Consider the following 15,033-nt stretch of genomic DNA (forward strand, 5'->3'; position numbering starts at 1 on the left):
ATGAAGCATACACCGCTAGAAAGTACCAGGAGCATTACAAAGGCTAAAATGCATTCGTTTATAGGCGTATGTTCCAAAAGGACATGTGAAGGTAGTCTTTTATTGGTCATCAATATCAATAATAATTTGGAAATAGCCAGAGTAGCCATCCAAAAAATAATAAAAGGCATGACCAACTAGACGTTCAAGCATCTGATCTATAAAGGGTAAAGGAAAATGATCCTTTCGTGTCATGGCATTTAAACGTATGTAATCAATACAGATCCTCCATTTCATAGGACCATGCATGGCAATATATTCACCCTTGGCATTACGTACCATGGTAATCCCTGATTTCTTAGGAACTACATGAATGGGACTTACCCATTCGATATCAGAGATTGGGTATATGATACCGCGATCGGTAACCGTAAGACTTCTTCCCACGACCACCTCTTTCATGGCGGGGTTCAAGCGCCGAGGTTCGCGAGAAGTCTTTAGCGTTATCTTCAAATGGATCACGATGAGTGCATATATTAGGGTCAATTCCCTTAATGTCGGCTAGGGACCAACCAATTGCAGAACGATATTCCCTAATCAACGATCAAAGCGTGTCTCTTCCTCCTAGATAATATGAGAGAAGATATTATTACGGATGACTACCATCGGATCAAGTTGGATATACTTTAACTTTCGGGAAGAAAAGGTTAAAGCCCGGGGTGGAAGGAATATCGATAAATGTTTCTGGAGGGTCCTCATCTTGAGTAATGAATACTTGCTTAGGTAGCAGGTTTTCAAACTCTGTAGATGGTGCAACAGACGGGTCTACGATTTGTGTAGACTTGAAGATGGTGTTGACTTCCTCTGAGTAGGAGTCATCGACAAAATCTGAACTTCTAAAAGAAAGGAATTTATGCATATGGTTTTCTGGAAACTTGTTATTAAAGTAATCTTGAGCTAAGCTCTCGATCATGCTAACCTCCCCATCTACAGACGAATCTGGTAACTGTTTCATCATTTTAAAAATATTTACCTCAACAGAAAGATGGCCAAAAGACAAGGACATCGAACCATTGCGACAGTTTATGAGCGCGTTGGCAGTTGCCAATAAGGGACGCCCTAAAATGATCCGAACAGAGTCGTTAGCGACTTCTGTATCGAGGATAACAAAATCAGCAGGATAGTAGAAATCCTGGACCTTAACAAGCACGTTTTCAACCACACCCTTAGGGTACTTAATAGATCGATCCGCTAATTGCAATGTCATTTTAGTAGGTTGCAACTCTTGTAGACCTATTTGTTTGTATAGATAATACGGGAGTAAGTTAACACTCGCCTCCAGGTCTAGTAAATCAGTCGTCGTGTGGGAATCTCCTAAGGTGCATTATGCGATGGGGACGACCGGGGTCATAATATACTTAACGATTCCATTATGTTCTGATAAAGTTGGAAACTATTCAGTTAGAAAGGCGTCTTTAGGAATATTAGTCTTACGCCTAGTAGTGCACAACTCTTTAAGATACTTAGCATGGTGAGGTAATTTTTTAATTGCTTCGAGAAATGGTAGGTTTATCGGTAGATTTTTGAAAACTACCCTAATCTCGTCGAAGTTTGTATCCCTGTTTAACATAGCTAATTTCTGGGAAAACGGTGATTTCACTTTATATTTAGCGTATGGATCAACTGGGTGTCTAACCTTTGTTTTCTGTTTCTTAGGTTGTGGTTTAACTGGTACCTCTACAGGGGTAGGATCTTCAGTTTCTATTTTGGTATCTAGATCAATCTCTAATGTAGGGACAGCTGGTGGGGTAACTATAGGCATAGTTACGTTGTTATCAACCACTCTCCAAGAACGGAGAGTGGTGATGGCATTTAGCTCACCTACGTTTTTATTTTCCGTACTAGTATTACCGTTCACCTCAAAGGCTGCGTTTGTTATTTTAGGTATAGTTATTGCTTGACCTGGAAACACACCTTTGGGTTGTACTTTCTCTTGAACTAATTGCTGTAAGGAAAGTTGGATGACTTGTAAAATCTATTGTTGAGATTGCATAAAGGTATCGAAACGATCTGGTTGTGGAGTAGTATTTGCTACTGGTTGTGTGACAAGAACTATGTTACGTTGATTATTAATGGGTGGGTTGTGATAGTTATTATTATTAGCCGGAACGATACCTTTATTAGAATTAGAATTATTATTGTTATAATTATTATCATTTCCCTGACCTTGTCCTTGTCGTGGTGGAGCTTGGTTATAATTGTTTGCTTGCATAACATTTTGATTATTAAACCCTGGAGGTGTTACTTGTTGATTATTTCTCCAACTGAAGTTGGGGTGTTGTCTTCAAGGGGTGTTAGGAATAGAATAATTATTAATCGAGCAAACATTATCTTGTTGTGATGTTTGTTGTTCATGTTTAAAGGACAATAGAGTCGGGATGCTCTGGACTCAAACAGAAATTACATGGATTGGTGTTGACATTCATGACAGAATAGGCTTTTGTTGAACGTAAAATAGCATCTACCTTTTAGTTAGAGATTGAATAAATTTTTAAGTTCGGGATCGGGTTTCATCTCAAACATACGGCGACTTTAAGCTGTTGTAGAAGAACTTTTTAAGGAGAAATCGTCACTACCCCAGTTATTATTATTACGCTTTAGTTTGATCTTCTAAAAATTTATAAGCCTTTTAGGCTCCCTTACTTAGGAAACTACCCCCATTCATTATGTCAAGGACTTCTTTATGGTGGTGTAGAAGTCATTTGAAAAAGGCACAAACTAACGTGTCTTTCGCGAGGTTATGGTGTGGACACTCTATAAGAAGATCGGTGAAACGATTCAAAGCCTCTGAAAATGATTCATGAGGATTATGTCGAAAAAAATAAATCTTGGAAAACATTTCATCGGTTTTCAGTGGTGGGTAGAAGTGTTCCATAAATAGTTGAACAAGTTTTTCCCACAAGTCCACGAAATTGGGGTTAATCAAGACGCCGCCTTTAGAATTTAGGGTGAAAGGAAACACCTTCAATTTAATTTGTTCAGCCAACCGTAGGATGGTGAAATGTAGTAAGGTCTTGGTCAATCCTACGCGTGTGTCGATAATGCTTTTCATGGTCTAACCCATAAAAACGGATAACAAATTAAATATATTTGGGGGATTCGAAATCTCCCATATTGGGTCGATAGAAACGATGCAAGATTCCCCGGGCTATCGTTCAAGGCTTTGTAAAAAGTCGAAGAGAGGAGACTCTCTTTCTTCAGCCATTATTTCAGGTGGTGTGTGTGGTATATTAGCTAGATGTGTAGTTAGTGGTATACTAGAAAGGCGTGTTTGTTGACGTTGCCGGTTGATTACGTTAGTCGTTTTTCTTCGGTCTGACCTTAATCTCATGCAAGGCTAAGACCAATCTTAACGAAACACAATAACACTCCAAACAGTCCTGATATGCTAGTATGAACCTCTAACAGGAGATGCGAGGTGTGGAAGAAAAGAGTACCTGAATGCCTCCTTGCTTCGCTTATGAATAGCATCTTGTATACGCGTGCTCAGTGTATATAACAAGTTAAAACATTGAAAACCTTGAAGAAATGAAAATTTGAAACAAACCTATGGAAATCGGGAAGTTTCAGCAAAGGGCGCGGGTCGCGTTCAGAATAGGCCTAGGTAAGGATAATTCCTTCGAGTCAACCGGAGCTCCAGGCGCCGATGTGGGGGCGCTCAAACTTAGCCTTGGTAGGGCACGGGTCGCGCTCAGGGAAAAACTCAAGGTCCAAGCACTTCAGCGTGGGGGGACTCGAGTTTTGCCTTGGTAAGGTGCGGGTCGCGCTTAGCTTAAAACTGGAGTTCTAGGCATTTGGGCGCGGGTGGCACTCCAATTTAGCTTGCCTAGGGCACGGGTCGCGCTCCGTGTAATTCTGCGAGGAAAATTTGAATGCTGAAATGGACAACCACAATTAGAATCAAACAAGGGTGGATGGGTTATGGGACTTTGGAAAACTAACAATTCTAAAGAATACAATGTTAAAGGGAACTAAGATGGCAGCGACGCCATTTGATAAACGTAAAATTGATAATACTACTCACGAATAAATGATGAAATTCAAACGGAAGTAGAACTATAACTATAGGAAGACTATTTATCAATGATTTATTATACTCTCGAATCTATCGAAATAGAGTGGAGTAAAAGATTCGTTTCACTCCTAGTTCTTTAGCATTCAATGTTTTCTACGACTGCGAGTCTATCCAAAGTTATTGAGAGTAATGGTGGGAATTTATACTATGATGTGAATTCAAATAACAAGATATTAATAACTCAACTATGAAATGCTAAGGTTTGAATATAGATAAAGAATTAGGGGGGATTGAATCCACCTTGAATCCAACTTAATAAACTAGCATAGATTGTTGTAATCCAATTCTTATGTTTTTACAATAAGAATTGGTCGTTCTAATCCCTAATCAATCATGGCAATCTCTACCAAATAATGACTAGAATGTGAGGAAGTCCAACCCATTCTCATGGCGAATCAACAACCTTCTAGAGTGGAATAGATTCTTACAACTAGTTCTACACTATACAATCAAGTTCTTATCAAGGCTTCATCAAACCCCTCTAATGGAGGTTTACCTTTGATTCATCAAACTATCATTTCCAATTGAATTTAAACTAGACATCATATAAAGATTCTAACTTTACTAATTTAACTAATCAATAATTCAAATCTAAATTAACAACTAAGAAATGAAATTGATTATAATGAATTTAATAATTGAACTAGATTATGATTAACTAATTATGAATTGAAATAAAGATAACTAATTTAACAATTTAACAATACTAAAAATTAAACAAGACTTTAATCAATAACTAAATTGGAATGAAATTGAATACTTTATTATAAACTAATATTTGATTCTAAAAAAATAATCTATTTGTTCTAACACTAATTAATTGAAAGGTAAACTAGATCTAAAACAATAATTAAAACTAATTAATGGAATAAAACTCAAAACTAGATCTAGAATTATCTCTAATGGCTACCTTCTATCTAAACTCAGTATTTCTTAAGAGCTAAGTCTTGTGTGTTGAAAAATGGAGACCGGATCCACATTTTCGTGCATAGGCTGAGGAACCATGTTTTCAATGGAAAATCGAGTCCAAAACTCATTCTCTTCAATCCCACGGGACCCTTTTCAGCTAGATCTGACTTCAGCAAGTTTTTCATCTATTTTTGCTTTTTGATTGGGTCAAAGTTTGGACCATTGGAAATCTCTTTCGAGCGGTCGTTTTGACATAAGGTAGGCCCAATTCAGGTCCGAGTCCAAATATCTACGATCTTTGGAAGTTTTCTTTGACTTTTTGTGTGTTGTTTCTACCAGCGTTAACTTTGACTTTTTAGCTTTTGGACCGGATTTACAAAGGCTTTTGTCCTTAAATCTTGGCCTTTAATCACAGAACTCCTTAGCAACCAACCTTTGCTCCTTTATCTCGCCAAAGTGGTACATTTCGCACATAATTGACTTCAATGCCGAAATACATAAAAGCATGTCGGCAAAGATTAACTCTTATTTACCGCATAATTGGTTAAAAGTATTATTGTTAAGGGGTTAAAACTACAGTTTTGGGCTCTTATCAACGGGAAATATCTTGATGCGTGCAAACCATGTACCATTGCCTAGGGGCTTGTGTCAAACTATACAAGCTCTTTCTTAGTTTGCATATCATATTCTCTCTACCCAATTCAATGAAACACTCACATTGCTACACATACATCTCTTCCTCTTTGTCACCATGGAGGAAGATAGTTTTCACATCTAACTGCTCAAAGTATAAATCTTCTGCTGCAACAATACTCGATACTGAAATTGTAGTATTTAGTTTCACAACTAAAGAGAATATCATTGTGTAATCAGAGACGAGGGACTTCATCTCATTCTTCATTGCAAACTTCCACTCGCTCGTATCATCAACCTCCAATGCTTTATCTTAGCACTGGGGTTCACCACCATCAGTAAAGAGAAAGTAAGTCACATAAGTGGATGTGGGATACTTTTGACTCGGCACATGTTGCCTAGAAGTCTTCTTAAGATCATTGGTTGGAGCTGGAGTCTGTGATGTAGCGACCTCATCACCACTTTCTGTGTTTGACTGTGGAACATCAGTAACTTCTTGTTGCATTGTGCCATGACTAACTTCAGTGTCTTCCAAGTCAACAAAGTTAGTCCCACTAACATGAGTGTCATTTCTATCCTTGTATATTATATTCTCATTGAATACCACATCTATACTCCGTATGATTTTTCGATTATGGTAATCTCAAAATCGATAACCAAACTCATCACCACCATATCCAATGAATCCACACTTCAGTGATTTAGGGTTAAGTTTACCCCTAGACTGATCACTGATATGTACATATGACACACATCCAAACACTCGCAAATAAGAGAGACTTACTTGCTTGTCGCCCTAGACCTCCTCAGGTAATCTGTGATCTAATAGAACTATTGGCCCACGGTTAATCAAGTAGGCTGCTTTACTAACTACTTCGGCCCAAAACAATTTTGGTAACCCTTCCTGTATACGCATGCACCGTTAAATGCGCCTCGCCAATGACCTATTCATTCTCTCAATCACCCCATTCTGTTGAGGTGTCCCTGGCAGTGTCTTCTCCATCCGAATACCATTTTCAGCACAGTACTCCTTGAAACCAGTATCATTGTACTCTCCACCATTATCAGATCTCAAACACTTCAATTTCAACCCTGTCTCATTTTCAACTATAGCTCTCCACTTCTTGAATACATCAAAAACCTCAAATTTCTACTTCAAGAAATAAACCCATACCTTTCTAGTAGAGTCATCAATGAAAGTCACAAAGTATGACTTACCACCAAGAGAGGGAGCAGGATGAAGGACCTGGTTTATCGTGTGAACCAACTCAAAAGCTTCGCTACTTTGGAGTTCTTCCCATTTTCTGAAAGCTAACACGCTTCGCTTCCCATATATCAGTTCACATATAAGTCTATCCCATTAGACTTCAAACTTGGTAGCTTTCCTTGTGAATGAAGGACTTGCATTCCTTTTCACTCATATGGCCAAGTCTGCTGCGATGTCATGTGTTTGGATCTTCTTTGTCATCGGCAACATCAACATAACCACAACCACTGGTGGTTAAATAGAGAGTATCATCTTTCTTTCCACGTGTAATAAGCAATGCACCTTTTGCTACTTTCCAACTTTCACCTGTAAAATGGGTAGTGTAACCTTCACTTGCTAGTTACCCTACTGAGATTAGGTTTCTTCTCAAATCAGGAACATGCCTTTACATCTTTTAGCTTCCATACAGACCCATCAATCTTGATCTGTACATTGCCTTTACCAGCAATGTTGCAAGGCTTGTTATCACCCAGATAGACTGTACCAAGATTACCTGGAACATAGCTTTCTATCATATCCTTATTTGAGGTCGTATGGAATGAAGCACAGGGAGTCCAAGCACCGGGGAGTTGTCTCGCTCTCCATAGAACAAATTAATGCATCATCTAACACCTCGATACATTGGCTTTGGCGTTTCTTCTTTCTATGTTTCTTACCTTTCTTCTTCTTGGGCAACCGACAATCATAAGAGTAATGTCCTTTCTTGCCACAATTATAGCAATCTATCTCTGGGATATATCAACTTGAGATTTAGATATGTTCTTATCATAACCCCTGTATGAACTCTTACCCCTACTTTCAAAACTTCAATGGACTTCAAGTTGAAGCAACATCCGATTTGCCGGATCTCCTTGGTCAAGGGTATCATACTAACTACATCATTGAACTTCAACTTAATTTTACCTGCAGAGCCACCGATGGCACCAAATGTAGCTTTCCAACTTGCGGCATCTAACCAAGAATGGCCAAAGCTCTAACTTTATCACTAAAAGATATTTCAATGGACTCTAGGCGATCCCCGGTCTCGTTGAACTTATTGAGATGTTCCTTGAACAAATCTCCTTCGACATCCTTAAAGTAAAGAGCTTTATAATAAGATGTACCTTATTAGCGGTAGAGGTTGTTCATACATAGCGAGAGAGAGCATTCATGAGATCCACAATGGTCTTCTCGGTCTTGATATTGAATGCCTCTTGACTTCTCGAGATAACCGAATTGTACCAAGTGCCTTTCGTCAAGCGAGGTTCCCCATAGCCATTGCTTCAAGTTTGGATCCCATCAATAGAAGATATAGATCTTTTCATTATAGATGATCTTCAATTTGCATCTTCAAAATCTAAAATTTGTTCCATCAAACTTTTTGATCTTCCACTTTCCTTCGTCATTAAATTTTGCTCACCACGGGAACAATCAATACCCAAGATCCCACGGTAAAACCTTTGCTCCGATACCAGTTGTTAGAGATCTACCCCAACTAAACACGACCTAATTTAGAATCTAGAAAACTTCGGAAGAAATAAACAAAGAAGAGGAACACACATGCGGATATCATTGGTTAGGCAATTACCTTAATCCACAAGCGCCCAATTCACTATTATCAAAAGTAGTTACAAACACTAATATATCTCTCTCAATCAATCTCACACAAAGCACTCACAAAATAGCTCACCTAATTTGTAATCTATGCTCTTAAGTTTCTCTCTAATGTGTGATTATAAAACTCTAAGGATGGGTCCTATTTATAGGCTCCCATCGAATACAAATCCTAAAGCAAAAGGAAAACTAAAACTGATTGAGATAAGGAGCATGTGTAGTAGTTGGTTATGATAACCAACTCTACTTATAGAGTCCTAGTACATAACCAAATCCATGAACTAATGGTTATCAAAATCAAAACCGATTTGGATAAGGCTTCATGTGCTGGCGGTTGCAATCAGACTCCAATAACATAACACCAAAGTCCAAAGATATGTCCACCTTGTCGATAATACACTTGTAGGCGGACTCGTATATTTTGTAGGGAGTAAAAAGAAAGGATGTGCTTTCGGGAAAATTGTTGATCCTATCTTCACCCATCTTTGCAAAATGAATTCCATGATTTTACAAAATAAAAAGAAAGGAAATTGGACACTCATAATTATGACACAAAAACAATCTAGTTTGTTAATTAAGAAAATAATTTCAACCGCAAAAACAAGCCCTACTTTTTTTGCTGGCCAAGTGTAGGGTGGCCAAATTTTATACACACCTCGACTCAATCTCCCGGAAATCGAGACTAGTGACATTTGGGGAGCAAACCCAAGGCTGGACTAAGCTATGGCCCCTCAAGGTTCGAAAAAGGGCTTTACACAAAGAATGAAATGTATACAACCAAAAGCAAATGGAATCGGACTTGTGTTTGGGCTTCACATGAAGATGTGTCCGGGCCTCACATGAATAAAATAAAAAAGCAAGTATTATGGTGGCTGGGCACTTTATCTATGGTGCTGAGGACTTAGCAAGAGCAAATGGAATCAAACTTGTGTTTCCACCAACTAAGTACACGGGTATGCCCCTAGTTGCATCGGTTGGGGGTAAAGGACTACAACCACTTTTGAAGCTATGGCGAAGAATCACTTCTTGGAAGGCAAAGAAAGCTATCTTATGTAACCAGATTGCATTTGGTTAAGTGGAGTTCTCACTAACATACAAAGTCTACTAGGCTAGTACTCTTATTCTTCCAACTACAATCCTACGAAAAGCTTTCAACAAATGTGCCGCAGTTTTATCGGCAAATGTGCCGCGGGTTTATATGGGATGGAGCAGATATGACCAAAGAAAATTCACCCTATCGATGAAGAAAAACTATGCCTTCTAAGGAATTTGGGGCTTAGGCATTACAAAATAGCGGTGGAACAGGCATTATATGTGGATTGGTATACAAGTTGGCAACAAAAAAAGAGCGAATGTGGGTGAAATGGATGTGGGCTAATAAAATTAAAAGCCAACAAATTTTGGACTATGACAATACCCAAAAAGATTGTTTATGGTCATGGAGGAACATACTTGATAAGGAGAGTGGACACTTTCGAAGAAAATGGTCAAAAGAGGGATAACAAATGGGACTTCTACTTCTTTTCGACCATGGCATGATCCATGGCTTGGCGGTCGCTGCTAGCTAAAAGAGTTGATGCAAGCATCGAGGGCATCCAGGCATTCATGATCAAGCTCTTGTAAGCACTTTGACTATAGCGAGGTATTTGGGCTGTTCCCATTCCCATGCCATGCTGCCATCAGGAAGAAATTCATAACATTTTATTTACTAGGCGGATCGACGGTCGACATGGACAATCTCAAAACATGGGGTCTATACCACGCCTCTGCATACAAGGGGATAAAGCCGAATAGAAAACACCGGTATGTGTGGAACAAACCGTGTTGGAGTAAGTGGCGTTGCCAAGACATAACTTTCTTATGTGGCGGGGCGGTGCTAGTTGGTGCTCTCTTGACATAGAATAAGCTACAATATCTTAAGATTCTTAGATCATCTAAAGTGCATCTATGCAATCAATATAAGGAAAGTACCCACCACCTCTTCGTCAAGCTGTTCTTATTCTAAAAGGTGTGGTATGAGATCCTTCCTTCATTGGTCTATATGAGATTCTCTCATACTACTAAGGATGATTGGGAATGCTTGGTAGAGGGTGGCCTTCGGGATTTGGAATTAGTGTTTGAAGTGGGTGGCTATTTCGAGTTAGGGCTTGGTGGTAGCGGGTTATTCTGAAGAATTATTTGGCAGTCGTGAGGCATGGCTCCACTTTGAGGCCTTGGTAGCGCTCAATGTTGATTGCTAAAATGAAGAAAAAGGAAGCGTGGGAGTGAAAGGTGAGAGATGAAAGTGAGATGTAGTGTGGGTTGTGAGTGTAGAATGAAGGAAGTTTTATAGGTTTAAGTTTAAAGCGAATCGGAAGTTGCCAAAGCTTTAAAGACAATTGCGAGGAAAAAAAAATTCCAAAACCGAAAGCGGAAACAACCCTTATTCTTGATTCTAAAACAAAACCTAATATCTTTTAGATTGAATTTATAATAGTAACTTCTAAACTCTTTTAGATTTCATCCTACCACCACATCTAATCCTAGGCATGCCAATACTCGGCAATATTCTCGACCATCGTTCCAAACAACTTTAAATGGAGGATGATATAACAAATCATGCTATCATAAATAATACCACCCCCAAACAATTGGAAAGTGGGATTAACAATAAAAACAATGCACAATTTGAAAAGAACTATATTATATTAAAATTGAAATTCAAACAGCATTTAACAACCAAATTCAAATTTAACTTCGAATTCAAAAATCCAACATCGAACTAATAAAAACAATAAAACAACATAACATCAGCGATAATATCCTAAAAAACTGGCACTGGTAGTGTGGATGGCACATATGGGGAAGGAGATGACTCCTGGCTTCCGGATGGGCTGAGTTATCCATCCATCATGGCGGCGGCGTGGGTTCCTCGTACGCGCCATAGGAAGAAGGTGGGGGTGGGGAGGCGAGCAAACATATCTTCTTAGGAACTTGGTACTGCATCCACTCTGTCTTCATCTGTTCTAACGGCCATCCTCAGTGGGCGGGAGTCTCGAAGTTATGATGCATGGTAGCACTGTCGAGTCAGGAGATATTCCTGCTAAAATAGTATTTAGGGGAACGTGTCCAATGATGTAATCGCACGCACCCGTTACTGCATCCGACCTACACCTCTCCAAGGTATCGGCATCAAACATGCCGTGTCGGGAGTTTTGAAAGATTATATGCCATATATGCCGGATAGGCGGCTTTGACGGTCTTTCCTTCCTCGGGATTTCGGTTGTTTCTAAGATCTTTTGATTTCCCTATTAGAAACTTACTTGTCCGCTAGTTTTGTGGATGATATGGAGTCACTACACCTTATGTGTAACTCCATACTTTTTCTTGAAGAGATGCAAACAACTCTGCATTTGTAAAATGTGTTATACCATCATTAATGATGGCTTCAGAATACCAAATGGTGCAGAAAATATACTCTTTAACAAAAACCTGTTGTCTTTGGTGGTCGTTTGCTACGTAAGCCATGGCCTCTATCCGTTTAGACCGCGTAGTCCACGACAACTAGAATATAAATGAAACCGTGGGGAAGCTGGAAAAGGGACCAGGAAATCAATCGCCATATGTCAAATATTTCTACCACCATGATTAGATTTAATGGCATCATATTACGCGGCATTGATTAAGCCCCAAGTTGGTGGCGAAGACACGTCTTGCAGTGCCAGAATCTTTAAAGCAGCCAATAAAACCCACATTGAAGAATTTTAGCGACTATTTTCATACCACCAAGATGCCCACCTCACACTCTTTGTCATGGCGAATGAGAGAACCTCATTATATTCCCGTTTGGGAATAGAATCGACCGAATAATCGATTAAGACAATACTCTGAAAAATTGGGGCTCATCCCAATAGTATAGCTTAACTCTGGCCAAGAACTTCTTATGTTCATTTCTTGACCAATCATAAGGAATAACATCGGGCGGCTAAATAATTCACAATGTCGAGATACCATGAGTGCGGAAAAATAGCATCCTGATGCTTTCGGGGAAAAGAGTCAGTTATGGACTTAGAATCACTATCATCGTGGTTTGTAGTCTAGATAAATTGGTGGGCAACTATGTTTCGACCACTCTTTTGTCTTTATTTCTAATGTGAACTCTTGTAGGAGAAGAATCCATCAGGTTAATCTCTGCATAGCATCTCCTTCTTTCGCGAAGAAGGTACCTAAAAAGTGCATGGTCCGTGTAAACTAGAGTCTTAGAACCACCCAAATAGACGAAACTTATCTAAAGCATAAATGACATCTAATAATTCTTTTTCAGTAGTTGTATAATTCCTTTGAGTATCGTTTAGAGTTTTACTAGCATAATAAATAACATTTGACTTATTATCTAGTTTCGTCCCAAGATAGCACCAACTACATAATCACTAGCATCACAGCGTGAGTTCGAAGGTTTAGACCAATGGGAGGCTATATAATGGGTCTGTGAGAAGTTAAAAGCGGCTTTTAAAGTTTCAAAAGCCTGTTTACAGTTAAAATTAAAATCAAAGATGGCATCCCTTTAAAAGCAGATTAGTTAACGACCTAGCTATTTTTGAAAAATCTTTGATAAAGCCTATAAAACTTGTAATGGCCTAGAAAGGCTCTAATCTCATGGGACAGTCCATGGTATAGGTAAATTTAGCTATCTTATCTAGTTTGGCCTTATCTCTACGATGCCATCACTAGATACAATGTGACCTAATCTTATGCCTTTTTCACCATGAAATGACATTTTTCCAATTTAAAACCGGACTCTTTCTCTCCCGCTTGTGTCAAAACCTTAGAGCGGTGAGTCAATGAAAGAGTCTCCATAGATAGAAAAATCATCCATGAATACTTCCATGAAAGCGGCTCTATCATGTCACTAAATATATGAAGCATACACCGCTAGAAAGTACGGGGGAGCATTACAAAGGCTAAAATGCATTCGTTTATAGGCGTATGTTCCCAAAAGGAAATGTGGAAGGTAGTCTTTATTGGTCATCAATATCAATAATAATTTGGAAATAGCGGAGTAGCCATCCAAAAAATAAAAAGGCATGACCAACTAGGCGTTCAAACATCGATCTATAAAGGGTAAAGGAAAATGATCCTTTCGTGTCATGGCATTTTAAGCGTATGTAATCAATCGGATCCTCCATTTCATAGGACCATGCATGGCAATATATTCACCCTTGGCATTACGTACCATGGTAATCCCGATTTCTTAGGAACTACATGAATGGGACTTACCCATTCGATATCGGAGATTGGGTATATGATACCAAGATCGAGTAACCGTAAGACAGCGAACTTCGACCACCCTCTTTCATGGCGGGGTTCAAGCTTATGTTGAGGTTCGCGAAGGTCTTTGCGTTATCTTCCAAATGGATCTGATGAGTGCATATATTAGGGTCAATTCCCCTTAATGTCGGCTAGGACCAACCAATTTGCGAGCGATATTCCCTAATCACCTCGATCAAGCGTGTCTCTTCCTCCTTGCCAGATATGAGAGAAGATATTATTACGGATGACTACCATCGGATCAAGTTGGATATACTTTAACTCAGGAAGAAAAGGTTTAAGCGCCGGGGTGGAAGGAATATCGATAAATGTTTCTGGAGGGTCCTCATCTTGAGTAATGAATACTTGCTTAGGTAGCAGGTTTTCAAACTCTGTAGATGGTCAAATGAGGAGGGTCTACGATTTGTGTAGACTTGAAGATGGTGTTGACTTCCTCTGAGTAGGAGTCATCGACAAAATCTGAACTTCTAAAAGAAAGGAATTTATGCATATGGTTTTCTGGAAACTTGTTATTAAAGTAATCTTGAGCTAAGCTCTCGATCATGCTAACCTCCCATTCCTGACGAATCGGTAACTGTTTCATCATTTTAAAATATTTACCTCAATGCGAAAAGATGGCCAAAAGACAAGGACATCGAACCATTGCGGTTATTGAAGGCGTTGGCGGTTGCCAATAAGGGACGCCTAAAATGATCCGAAACGAGTCGTTAAAGCTTCTGTATCGAGGATAACAAAATCAGCCGGGATAGTAGAAATCCGGACCTTAACAAGCACGTTTTCAACCACACCCTTAGGTACTTAATAGATCGATCCGCTAATTGCAATGTCATTTTAGTAGGTTGCAACTCTTGTAGACCTATTTGTTTGTATAGATATCACGGGAGTAAGTTAACCTTCGCCTCAGTCTAGTAAATCGATCGTCGTGTGGGAATCTCCTAAGGTGCATTGTCTGATGGGGACGACGAGGGTCATTCATATCTTAACGATTCCATTATGTTACGATAAAGTTGGAAACTATTAGGTTAGAAGCGTCTTTAGGAATATTAGTCTTAAGCCTAGTAGTGCACAACTCTTTAAGATACTTAGCATGGTGAGGTAATTTTTTAATTGCTTGAGAAATGGTAGGTTTATCGGTAGATTTTTGAAAACTACCCTAATCTCGTCGAAGTTTGTAGGGATCCTGTTTAACATAGCTAATTTCGGGGAAAAG

The sequence above is a fragment of the Coptis chinensis genome, chromosome 9 (assembly GCF_015680905.1).
Source record: "Coptis chinensis isolate HL-2020 chromosome 9, ASM1568090v1, whole genome shotgun sequence".
NCBI lineage: Eukaryota > Viridiplantae > Streptophyta > Magnoliopsida > Ranunculales > Ranunculaceae > Coptis > Coptis chinensis.